The sequence below is a fragment of the Varanus komodoensis genome, unplaced genomic scaffold (assembly GCF_004798865.1).
Source record: "Varanus komodoensis strain SLA01 unplaced genomic scaffold, ASM479886v1 scaffold14_1, whole genome shotgun sequence".
NCBI classification, from domain to species: domain Eukaryota; kingdom Metazoa; phylum Chordata; class Lepidosauria; order Squamata; family Varanidae; genus Varanus; species Varanus komodoensis.
Genome location: NW_025335438.1, coordinates 24,317,430 through 24,330,094, shown reverse-complemented (window position 1 = coordinate 24,330,094; position 12,665 = coordinate 24,317,430).

The window sequence follows — 12,665 nt, the reverse complement described above, 5'->3', positions numbered from 1 at the left end:
CAAGTAATATAAAATTACAAAATGTTTAATTTGGCACTTTCCTGTTACCAAATCTTAGTATAATGCAGCATTAATTTCCCATTGACCAGAACATTCTTTAAAGCAGGGAGTCAGTGAGCTAATCACATAGTATATTGTGATGTTTTGTAGAATTGTTGAATTGCCTCCTACATGTCCAATATCAGCTCTTCATTGCTTTGGACCTACTGTAGAAAGGGTAGTATGCAAATACTTTAAATAAAACAAACCTTGTGCATCTTGTGAGAAGGTACAGAACTTTACACAGCCTTTTCTTAGTGTATCTGATCAACCCCTTCCGGGCAACATCAGTATACCTAAGCAATTCCACTATATTCCATAAAGGCTTTCCACTTGAATTAGTGCTGGCTGCAGTAGTAACTGGCAGGTGCTGCAAATTCTTTTAAAGAATAGAAAGAGTGCTGTAGCAATTTCAGTGGATGGACTTTGATCCATGAGAAGAAGCAATACAGAAGAGCTGCCTAAAACTCTTGTGTAACTCCCCTCCTCCCCACCAGACCAGTTGATAATGTTGGTCTATCTGCTGGTTGGGGCAGTCTGGATGGTGCAGTACAACACATCTGGGGAGGGGGGCATCAGTTTGGGGAAGGCTGCTCTAGTGCAACCTTTTAAAAATTCGATCGGTAATTAAACTAAGCATCCTGTACTCAGGGCCCTCCTTGCACCTGTGGGCTCTGGCTCATGCACGTTTATCCTCTAATATATGACCTAGACTTTAAGGCAACACAAGACTGTTTAGTCCGACACCATTTCACACTTCTGTCACCTGCAGTAGCCATGGCTTCTCTGCCTATGAATCTAATCACTGCAGCCTGCCAAAAGGCTCAATAAAACTGTACTACTTATTTGGAAGCAATCTGGATGCCAGCAAGCCAGGCTGGGTTGCCATGTAAGCTGCAGAGGCCCAGCAATGTATGTTTATTAGTAGCATACAATTAAATATATAATTACTAGTGTGATTCGTAAGTCATGTGTATATATGTATGTGTGTGTGTGTGTGTGTGTGTATATATCTAACTTATGTGCAAACAATTTGAACATTGCTGTTTTTATGTCATCTTACTTACAAGGAACATCCAGCTGTTATAATTTGTCTCATCCTTCACTCTCTTGTAGAACCAGCCTTTGTTCCTTTTTTCAGTGCCAGGGACTTGCTGAGTTCCACCTGATGTGATTTGTCCAGGCATTAATAATGCATCTTCAAGATGCAAGATGCATGAGTTCCTTTTGAAACAAATCTGCTGGCAGAGGACTGTATTGTACTGTGCAGCTTATTTTTATTTTTTATTTTTGCAGAGGAGGAAGGCAAGAGAACCAAAAAGAGAAAGGAAAGGTCATAAGGCTTGGGAGTGATGGGTATCCATTATTATAGGAAGGTCACCACATCCTCATCTGAGGTCAGGCTCAGAATAATGAATATTATAGCAACCATTCCTCAAAAAGAACTGTTCATACCAACCAGCCAGCCAACGAATCCCTGTGGTTTGAACTGAACAGACCATGGAAAATGAAAGTCATTGTGGATAATATGGGAAAGTAGCCTCTTCCATTATCTTTCCTGAAGCACAGGGCACTGCATTTATCTACTCACCAAGTGATAACACCAGAGACAATTGACATAAAAGCAAATGAATTCTGCTTGAATCTTGAATCTTGGTGAAGTGCTTCAACCCACAATACTTTGGTATCAAACAATGTCACATTCATTAACAATGTATGTAGTAGAGCATGAGGATTTCAGCAAAGTATACAATTTGGAGAAACAGGAGACTCTGGACTTCTAGGGAGAGTGAAGAGCTCTGTCAGAATCAGTCAATAGCTCCCACCATACATTCCTTGCTTTGGGTTGGCCTGCCCCTTTCAGCCCCAGCTGAAATAGTACATTCAATCAATAACCTCCACTTTCAGGGTAGCTCTCCTTTACTGCTGCTCCATCCCCATCTCAGTTGCCATAGCAACTACTCAGCACTGTGTTGCCCAGTGTAAACACATCAGCCATGTCACCTGATTGGCTGCCTGCATCTCCTTTAATCATTTGCCACACAGAATAGTCAAAGTAGTAGCTACCTTCTACTTCCTGGTACAGCCCACCCACAATTTATTTGCTCTGTCAACTCTGGAATCTGATTACAGATGTAATGTGCAGACTATAAATACATTTCCATAAAGAAATGTTTGCCACAAGAACTTAAGAAGTATGAAGAGTATAAAGAGTGTCTTTATGTACTGAAGTACCTAGAATTAATGAATTTATCCAGAGCTGGTCCTATATTATCAGGAATTTATGCAACGTAAACCTAAATGAATGGGTCAAGTTTGACACGATCAATTTAAGCCCCATTTATTTCAAAGGTTCTGCTCTAAATAGTCTGAACTGTGGTTCCACCTCATGGCTTTATCAAAGATCTGCTCTCTTAATTCTTTTTTAAAGTGAAACATTTAAAATTCTGCTATAAATCTGCTAGGATATAAAATTATAGATTCAAAGTTAGAGTCATTGTTTACCAAATATCATAAATGAGAACGATCAAGCTAATGAACAGAATAAAAAAGAATGTAGACCTGACTATTTTCCTTTAATCCATGATCTTCTTTTAATGGGGATAAGATTAGAAGTTTAGCCCAACCTTGAAACATAAAATTACAGCCATCATTGACCATTGTAGCCAGCTATCCAACAGCAATCAATGTGGCAGGCAAGGAGATTATCATGGATTACCTAGCACCAAATGCTCAGACTGGCTCCTGTTTAAATAAAAAATCTAAGCTCTCCTTGAGCCCCACTGATTTCCAAAAATCTCATTATGTTTTCTATGTAATGGAATGAATGAATGCTCTCCAAACCATCAGACTGGTAGAAATGGAAAAGTTGCCTTTAGTATTTTTTGTAAGTTGCCTTTAGCATTTTTTTCAAGTTGCCTTTAGTATTTTTTCAATGGCAGATTTTTCTATGAATCTTTTGTAATAGGAAACATGGGCCTCACTTTTAATGTTTCTTTGGCTACATTCAGATGTCATATATCTTTCGAATGTTGCAGAGTAAGTAGTCGGCTCCTATATCCTGCTTTCATCCTTGTGGTGAAATTACTAGAATTCACTTCTAGTTCCATAGCTTTTGTTTGTGGTATGCTAAGCATAGCACTGTCCATATACCATTGTTGAACATGTATTTCACCAGATCATTCAAGTCCGTTTTCTGTTCCCTGTTTGCTTAACAAGAAATTGATATTGGATGAGACAATACTTTATGTAAGTCATGCTTGTGGATGCTGAACTTTTGCATTTGCATGACTGAGGGAAATACCTTTCCTCCAGAACCTATGAATCCTGGCTATGCATTTGAGGATGAGGTTCATCCATAATAGAGCACCTCGGCTTCAAGACCATCTCCTGATTCTTTGCTGCTTTCTGCACAACCTTGAAAGCTCTCTGCCTTGCACAAAGGCTGGTGGTGAGGCTAAGCAATGATAAAAACAGGAAAAGTTAATATTGGGCAGAATACCTTGTAACAACTCACTTCTATACTTTCTAGCAGAAACCGATATATATTCAGGCAAGGTGATGTGGGTCATGATTAGCATGGAAATGAGGAATGAACAAGAGAGTAAAAAGTAAGAAGTACTTGTGTCTTCTTGGCCAGGCCTGATGGGCAGATAAACTGCGTAACCCAGCCTGGAGAGGCACAGCTGCCCCTCCAGCCCCAGAGGAGCTGGCTCCCCTGTCATCTCAGCAGCCGCCCTAGGGCATGGAGGACCAGCAGGAGCCAGCCAGGAAGCAGCTGGTCTTGGCAGGTGTGTACACACACACACACACACACACACAGACACACACCAGTGCCTCAGGCAAAAGCAGAGCAAGTGGGTGAGATTGACTTTGAGATATATTTAATCAGAGAAGCAGCCCCTGTTGCTTTCCCCCAGCAAGGAAAGTTTATCTTGATATGCTAAGCCTGTTAGGCATAAAGTAAATGCTTTGCAATATCAATAACTTTTCATTGTGCGTGATTTCGTTAGGCACACTGTCTCTTACCTGCTTTCTACCAGTGTGTCTATTACAGAAGAGTTGCATCTAGCTACTTAGTCCTTCATGGATCACTGCCTTGTTGTGGCGAAGGGGCTTGCATAGCTCAATGAAGATATGAGCTATGCCGTGCAGGGCCACCCAAGAAGGACAGGCCATAGTAGAGAGCTCTGCCAAAACGTGATCCACTGGAAAAGGAAATGGCAACCCACTCCAGTATCTTTGCCATGAAAACCCCATGGACAGTACCAAAAGGCAAAAAGGTATGATGCTGGAAGATGTGCCCCTCAGGTCGGAAGGTGTCCAGTATGCTAATGGGGAAGAGCGGAGGGCTAGTACTAGTAGCGCCAGAAAGAATGAAGTGACTGCGTCAAAGCTGAAAGGACACTCAGTTGCAGATGTATCTGGTGGTGAAAGGAGAGTCCGATGCTGCAATGATCTATACTCCATAGGAACCTGGAATGTAAGATCCATGAATCAAGGCAAGCTGGATGTGGTCAAACAAGAGATGACAAGACTGAACATCGACATCTTAGGAATCAGTGAACTGAAATGGACAGGAATGGGTGAATTTAATTCAGATGACCATCAGGTATAATACTGCAGGCAAGAATCCCTCACAAGAAATGGAGCAGCCTTCACAGTCAATAAAAGAGTAGGAAAAGCAGTACTGGGATACAATCTCCAAAATGACAGAATGATCTCAGTTCGAATCCAAGGCAAACCATTCAACATCACAGTAGTCCAAGTCTATGCCCCAATCACTGGTGCTGAAGAGGCTGAAGTTGACTGGTTCTATGAAGGCCTACAACACCCTCTAGAATTAACTCCAAAAAATGATGTCCTTATCATCATGGGGGATTGGAATGCTAAAGTAGGAAGCCAAAAGATAACTAGAATAACAGGCAAGTTTGGCCTTGGAGTACAAAATGAAGCAGGGCACAGGCTGGTAGAATTTTGTCAAGAGAATACGATGGTCATAGCAAACACTCTTTTCCAACAACACAAGAGACGACTTTACACATGGACTTCACCAGACGGTCAACACAGAAATCAGATTGACCATGTGCTCTGCAGCCAAAGATGGAGAAGCTCTATACAGTCAGTAAAAACTTGACCAGGAGCTGACTGTGGCTCAGATCATGAGCTTCTGGTTGCAAAATTTAGGTTTATATTGAAGAAAGTAGGGAAAAGCACTCAGCCACTCAGGTATGACCTAAATCATATCCCTGATGAATATACAGTAGAGGTGACAAATAGATTTAAGGAATTAGATCTGATAGACAGAGTGCCTGAAGAACTATGGACGGAGGTTCGCAACATTGTACAAGAGGCAGCAACTAAAATCATCCCAGAGAAAAAGAAATGCAAGAAAGCAAAATGGCTGTCTGAGGAAGCTATACAAATAGCTGAGGAAAGAAGGGAAGCAAAAGGCAATGGAGAAAAAGAAAGATGCACCCAATTGAATGCAGAATTCCAGAGAATAGCTAAAAGAGATAAGAATGCCTTCTTAAATGAACAGTGCAAATAAATAGAAGAAAACAATAGAATAGGGAGGACCAGAGATCTCTTCAAGAAAATTGGAGATACGAAGGGAACATTTCATGCAAAGATGGGCATGATAAAGGACCAGAATGGCAGGGACCTAACAGAGGCAGAAGAGATTAAGAAGAGATGGCAAGATTACACAGAAGAACTATACAAGAAAGAGCTTACTGTCCCTGATAACCACGATGGGGTGGTCACTGACCTCGAGCCAGACATCCTGGAAGGTGAAGTCAAATGGGCCCTGGGAAGTCTGAGCAACAACAAAGCTAGTGCAGGTGACAATATTCCAGCTGAGCTATTCAAAATCCTAAAAGACGACGCAGTAAAAGTGCTACGATCCATATGCCAGCAAATTTGGAAAACTCAACAGTGGCCACAGGATTGGAAAAGGTCAGTTTACATCCCCATCCCAAAGAAGGGCAATGCCAAAGAATGTTCAAACTGCTGCACCATTGCACTCATTTCACATGCTAGCAAAGTTATGCTCAAAATCCTACAAGCTAGGCTCCAGCAGTATGTGGACCGAGAACTACCAGAAGTACAGGCAGGATTTCGAAGAGGGAGAAGAACTAGAGATGAAATTGCCAACATACGCTGGATTGTGGAGAATGCTAGGGAGTTCCAGAAAAACATCTACTTCTGCTTCATTGACTATGCTAAAGCCTTTGATTGTGTGGATCACAGCAAATTGTGGCAAGTTCTTAAAGAGATGGGAATACCAGACCATCTTATTTGTCTCTTGAGAAACCTATATGCGGGTCAAGAAGCAACAGTGAGAACTGGACACGGAACCACTGATTGGTTCAAAATTGAGAAAGGAGTTCGGCAAGGCTGTATACTGTCGCCCTGTCTATTTAACTTATATGCAGAGCACATCATGAGAAAGGTGGAGCTAGATGAATCACAAGTTGGAATTAAGATTGCTGGGAGAAATATCAACAACCTCAGATATGCAGATGATACCACTCTCATGGCAGAAAGTGAAGAGGGACTAAAGAGCCTCTTGATGTGGGTGAAGGAGGAGAGCACAAAAGTTGGCTTGAAACTCAACATTAAGAAAACTGAGATCATGGCATCCGGTGCTCTCACTTCCTGGCAAATAGATGGGGAAGAAATGGAGGTAGTGACAGATTTTATTTTCCTGGGCTCCAAGATCACCACAGATGGGGACTGCAGCCAAGAAATTAAAAGACGCTTGCTCCTGGGGAGGAAAGCTATGGCAAATCTAGACAGCATACTAAAAAGCAGAGACATCACCCTGCCAACAAAAGTGCGTATAGTCAAGGCTATGGTTTTCCCAGTTGTAATGTATGGCTGTGAAAGCTGGACCATAAGGAAGGCTGAGCGCCGAAGAATTGAGGCCTTTGAATTGTGGTGCTGGAGGAGACTCCTGCAAGTCCCTTGGACCGCAAGGCGATCAAACCGGTCAGTCCTAGAGGAGATCAACCCCGACTGCTCTTTAGAAGGCCAGATACCGAAGATGAAACTCAAATACTTTGGCCACCTAATGAGAAGGAAGGACTCCCTGGAGAAGAGCCTAATGCTGGGAACAATTGATGGCAAAAGAAGAAGGGGACGGCAGCGGATGAGGTGGCTAGATGGAGTCCCTGAGGCAGTTGGTGTGAGCTTAGGTGGACTCCAGGAGATGGTGGAGGACAGGAAGGCCTGGAGGAGTGTTGTTCATGGGGTCGCAATGAGTCGGACATGACTTCGCGACTAACAACAACAGCAACAACAACTTAGTCCCTTGAAGTCATTCATTTGAGGAATGCCGCTTGGGTTTCCTTTTTGCTTCAGTGAATGGTCCGATTTCCTTCTTCTGGTCTTTTTTGCCCTTGATCTTAATCTGGACCCTAACCAGGAGCAGGGAGCTGGAGTGTTTAGTCCTAAACTGAAATTTAAATATGGTGGGAATATCAGAAAACTTGTGGAATGGAAAAAACAAGTGAAGTACATTAATCCTGGTATAAAAATGCTATGGGAAAGACCAAGAGAGACATCTTGGGGCTATTGTTGTTCCATTTGTCAAAGGACATTTTAAGTCCAATAAAACGGAAATTTTTAGAGGCATAAATTTCTCCACAGAGCAACACCTGAACAGTAATTTAGTACTAGAGATATAGCTTTAACATTCTGACTAAACTCTAAGGGTGATCTTGAGTTGAAGATGTACATCTGAAAAGCAGTCAAAGCAGATAATTTTGAATCATGAGTGGGTTCAACTACATTCACATTAGATAAATGCATGTTTAGGTGATGCCACATATAAATATTTTTATACAATAATCAACCATGCATTGGAACAGATAGCAATGAAATTGACTAGACCAGAAATGACATCAGTCTTAATCATGAGGGATACCCATTGTTTGGAATTAGATGCAGAAATATCCAGCACTTTTAGGCATACTGACACTATCAATATAGTTCAATATAGTTGTATATAGATACATACAGTATGGCCATATATATATTGCTCCAGGCAGTGCACACCAGCCTCCTTCTGGCCATTTGATCCTCACAACAACTCTGTAAGGTAGGCTAAGCTAAAAGCCTGACTGGGAACTACAATCCAGGTTTCCTGAGTCCTAGTCCAGCATTCTCACTACTGCCCCAGAATGGCATCACTTATTCTGAGTGTTTCCCCCTCATCTTGGTATTTCTGCCACACTGAAAAGCACATGAGCAGAGGGCAAGGTTTATTTAAGATAAAAATCCTTCCATTTACAAAAACGGTGAAAAACAGCACTGTACTTCGCACATGCGCTTGAGTGTGTCATTGGAGGCACCTCATAGAGAGCAAAGGTGAATGTGCAAAGTCTATTTAACTGTGTAGACAATCACTATAATTAATTATGAGTTATTGTTAATTGGCTGTTCAGGGGCTTCACATGACACAGGGAGAAAAAATTAATGTCTTAGCCTTTCACTCAAGTGATTAAACATGATTCGGTTTAAGTATAGCCTCAAATCTAATTTACTGAAATGTATATTAATAATTTCTACTTTGTCCATTATCATTCAGTCAATGGCCACAATCAACTGGCCGCAAATGTCTGCTTTAACCTCACACTCTGGGCAGGCCAAGAGTGCCCAGAGTTATTCTTTCCCACCTATTGTTAAGGGGTGGGCAACCTTCCGAATCAAGGAACTGTAGTACTCCTGGAAACCACTGAGCTGCAGTCCACTCCTGCTGCCAAAGTTACCACCACTGCCAAATTTGCTGCCATACTGGTGGCAAATTGCAAAGAAACAATGTGCTTGAGGAGCGTGTGCCTTGTTCCCAAGCAACATGATGCTTCCAGGGGTGCAAGTTTAGTTGTGAACAAGGCGCATATCATGCATATGCCTTGTCTCCCTGCAAAATCACTGATTTTGCTGCCATAACAGCAGCAAATATGGTTGCAGAACACAGCAGTTTTCATAAACTGCCAGTGTAGGCCATCTGTGGCCTGTGGAGCATTTGTCACCCATCACTGCTGTGGTCCTTCACACCCCATTTTTGATGCGGGGGGGGGGGGAACATGGGAAACAGAAAACACCGCTGCCTATCATATCACTTCCTTTTTTTTTAAGGTAGACATACCAGACAATTCCAAGTAAAATCTTAATGCCACCCTGCCCACTCAAGCACAGATTTATTCTTTTACAAATGTGATGACAGTGACAAATGCTAGGCCAGGCCACCTATTTAAAGCCTAGCAGCCAAGACCAGTTTCTTGTCAGGTCTTTCCCAAGTTGCTGCCTTAAAGAAATCAGTCAACACAGCTGGGATGGGCCTGATTCATCTGAGCAGCAAGCTAAGTCACTCTGCTGCCAGCCATGAATACAACCTGCTCCCTCCAGTCTCCTATACACAGTGCAGAGACCTTGCCATGAAGAGACCCAGTCCTATCCCAAGAGTGCTGCCTGATTGCTGAAAGCAGGACTTCCACCATGGTTCACCTTGAAGTAATACAACATGGCAGTTTGGGAAGTCCCCGGAATGAAGAAAGGTTGCTGGATCATGATAGGGTGGGTGGGGATGCTGTAAATTTTCTCAGTGTGAACTCATGGCCAGAGGAATGTCTCCTTATGGGAACTAATTGTTAAAACAGCCTGACAATGGAGAACAGTTGTGTGGTGTTGGTGGTGGTTGTGGTGAAAGTAGGACTCTCTCTGGCAGCAAAAGCTATTAGCAATGAGAAGGTGACATCCCAATCTCACTGTTGCTTTCTCTAAACAATGACAGGTTCAAACAACTCAAGGGTTGTCACTGAACCAAGTTGTCTGAACCTAGTTGAGATAACAAATCATGGTGCACAACCCACAGTTCATAACCCAATAACAAACCATCGGTTTCCTGTATGGTGGGGGTTTATTTGTGTTTTGTTTTGAGTGGTTAACAAGTCAAGGCTTGTTAGTGAAGCTGGATTCAGACAACACAATAACCCATGGTCCAAGAACAACCTACACTAAATCCACATTCAGTCCTTTAATGTGAGTTAATTGTCTAAACCCAGTCAGTATCTAAATGGATAAGCACAAAAGAGCACAGGTATCTCTCTTTGGATGTTTGATGTGATGAAATGGATCTGCAGTCTTCTAGATGTGTGCTGCTTGGCTCAAGCTGAACACCACTTGAGTGTTTTTAAAATGCCATGAGCTACAAAATGACCCTAGAACAAGGTTGGGGAACTTCTAGTCTGCAGTCCAACTGAATATGTTCTTTGGATAAGTTCTCATCTGCCCAGTCACCTCTTTTTGCAGGCTCCACCACTTTCTCTTCAAAGCCCCATCCCCAATGGGAGACCAACCCCCCAGCTCAGAGCTGAGAATTGCAGTTTCTATCTCCAACCAGTTACTGATTGGAGAATAGAGCTGGGATTTACTGCAGTTTTTTCAGCTGTCTCCACCAAGCGCTTTCCCATCTTCTCCCTGCCCTCCCCCTTAACTGCTTCCTTCCTTTTGCCATTGCCCCTGCTTATACCATCAGTTTCACCAGAAAAAAATGCTTCTATATTCAATGCAGGAGGTGCAAAATGGCTGGCTCCCACCCTTTGTCAGTATCTCCACTGATAGCATTACTAGAAAGGGAAAGAAAGGCACAGCTGAGAGGAGAGCTAATGTGTTCACTCTGTGTGTAATGCTGGTATATGGCTACAAAGTAAACCTAAGAGACTACAAAGAGGATTCACAAAAGTGAATCCTACACTTTTTCTCCCTTTGTTATATTAGCCACATCATTTGGGGACACTGAACAGAAAGGGACCATTTCCAGCATGCAGAAGTTTCTTCAGTCAATCAGCTAGAAGAAAGTCTTGCCACAGACTCCATTCACACATTCACACTCAGGCACTTGTTGCCCCACCCCAGCAGTAGTCAGGCATTCTTAAAGCTCCCCTTGGTACCAAATGGGACTTCAAAAAAAGCTTGACATCAGCCAGATATAGCTTTTTTTTTTTCAGTGAGGGTTCACTGTTTTGGTTCCTTTCACTCCCCAGCAGCTGACCCTTCCTAAAACTTCCCTCCACACAAGGAAAAGGAGTCATCTCCAATTGGTGAGCCAGATGGTTCTGCGACAGTCAGGAAGTTCCCCACCACTGTGATCAGGAAACCCATTGAGTGGGTGTTTGTATGAGAAACCATGCTGTGCTTCAAACCTCCTTCTTTGGCTTCCTCTGACAGGCACTTCTGATGTCCTGGATGAGTTATTTATCTGAATCGCAACACTCTTTGGTGGCAGGTACAGAAAAGTCTGTAACAACATTACTTGACTCACCGAGAACTCCCATATTTTTAATTTATTTCAGTTGGAGAGCTGTATGTTTGGCCACATTGTCTCTTCTTATGTGTGATCTCTGAGCTATGAAATTAAGAGATCAAAATTACATGCTGCTTGGAAGCATGACAAAAATGTGCAAATAGCAGATTAGTGTTTAAATGGCATTCCCCATTATATATATTTGTGGTAAATCTGATCTTCCAGATACTCTTTTTTTTCCACAGGTACATTGCTCATAAATTCACAAAATGTTCTACCGCTTGGTATAGTTTTACATCTTGAGAATTTATTATTCATGAAATAGGTCTTTTGAAGTGCGATTTTGCAGTATTGATGTTTCATCTTTAAACAGTGAGCCTGAACAGTGGCTCAAAGGTCCACTGACAATCACTCAGGAATATGTCAAACGCTTGTGTCTAGGCAAGGTCTCCCCTTTGCAGGGAACCTTTTGTAAATATTAGTTACTAGAATCGGAACACTAATAGAGCTAGTTAATAATTATCATCATGTGCCAAAATGGCACAGTTTGCTCCCTGATTACAATATTAAATTGCTATTGAGCTGTGGTATTTGCTTCAGGCAAAACTACGGAGAAGCCTCCAAAGACTCTGTTTGGCCTCCATGCACAGAAGTGGGAAATGTACGGCTGCACACAATACCCAGGCAGTGAGGGGCTTGCCAGAAAACAAACAAAACTCAGACAATAGAAAGAAACTTTTTATTAGAGTGGAAGTGTCCTTTCACTTGGGAACTGTCATCTTTCAAAAAGAAAAGCTCTCACACACCAAAGCAGTTTGGATAGCAGACCATTACCAGGGGCACAGTAACTCTAGCTGCAGAAGGAGAATTCAGCACAGCATGCCTTGAGTGTTTGGTTTTCTTTGCCTTTGATGATGAGGATACAGGGAGTAAACCTGCTAAAGAAAGTTCAGAGAATCCGCACTAATCATTCCCAGGGAATTTACCCTTGGACTGCTCCTCTCTCTTTTAAGCAGCTTTGTGAAGAGGAGCATGCAATGGAGTCGAAATCCATGCTGTAACAGGAAAACTATCATCATTACCAGGTTTGTTTCATCATCTTCTTGCCAGACCACAGCCTGGTCCGGATAAAACCCTTCTCCTTAGCCATCTGATTTCAAAGGAGCCTTGGATCAAATAAATAGCAACTTTGGGGACAGTCACTGCACCTGCTCTCCTCCTCCAGTTCAGTGCTGTGCAAGCTGGTACCAAGTCCACCTGAGCTCTCCACATGCATAGGCTGGGTGCCATGCCACCAAAGTAAGATGGTCCTCTA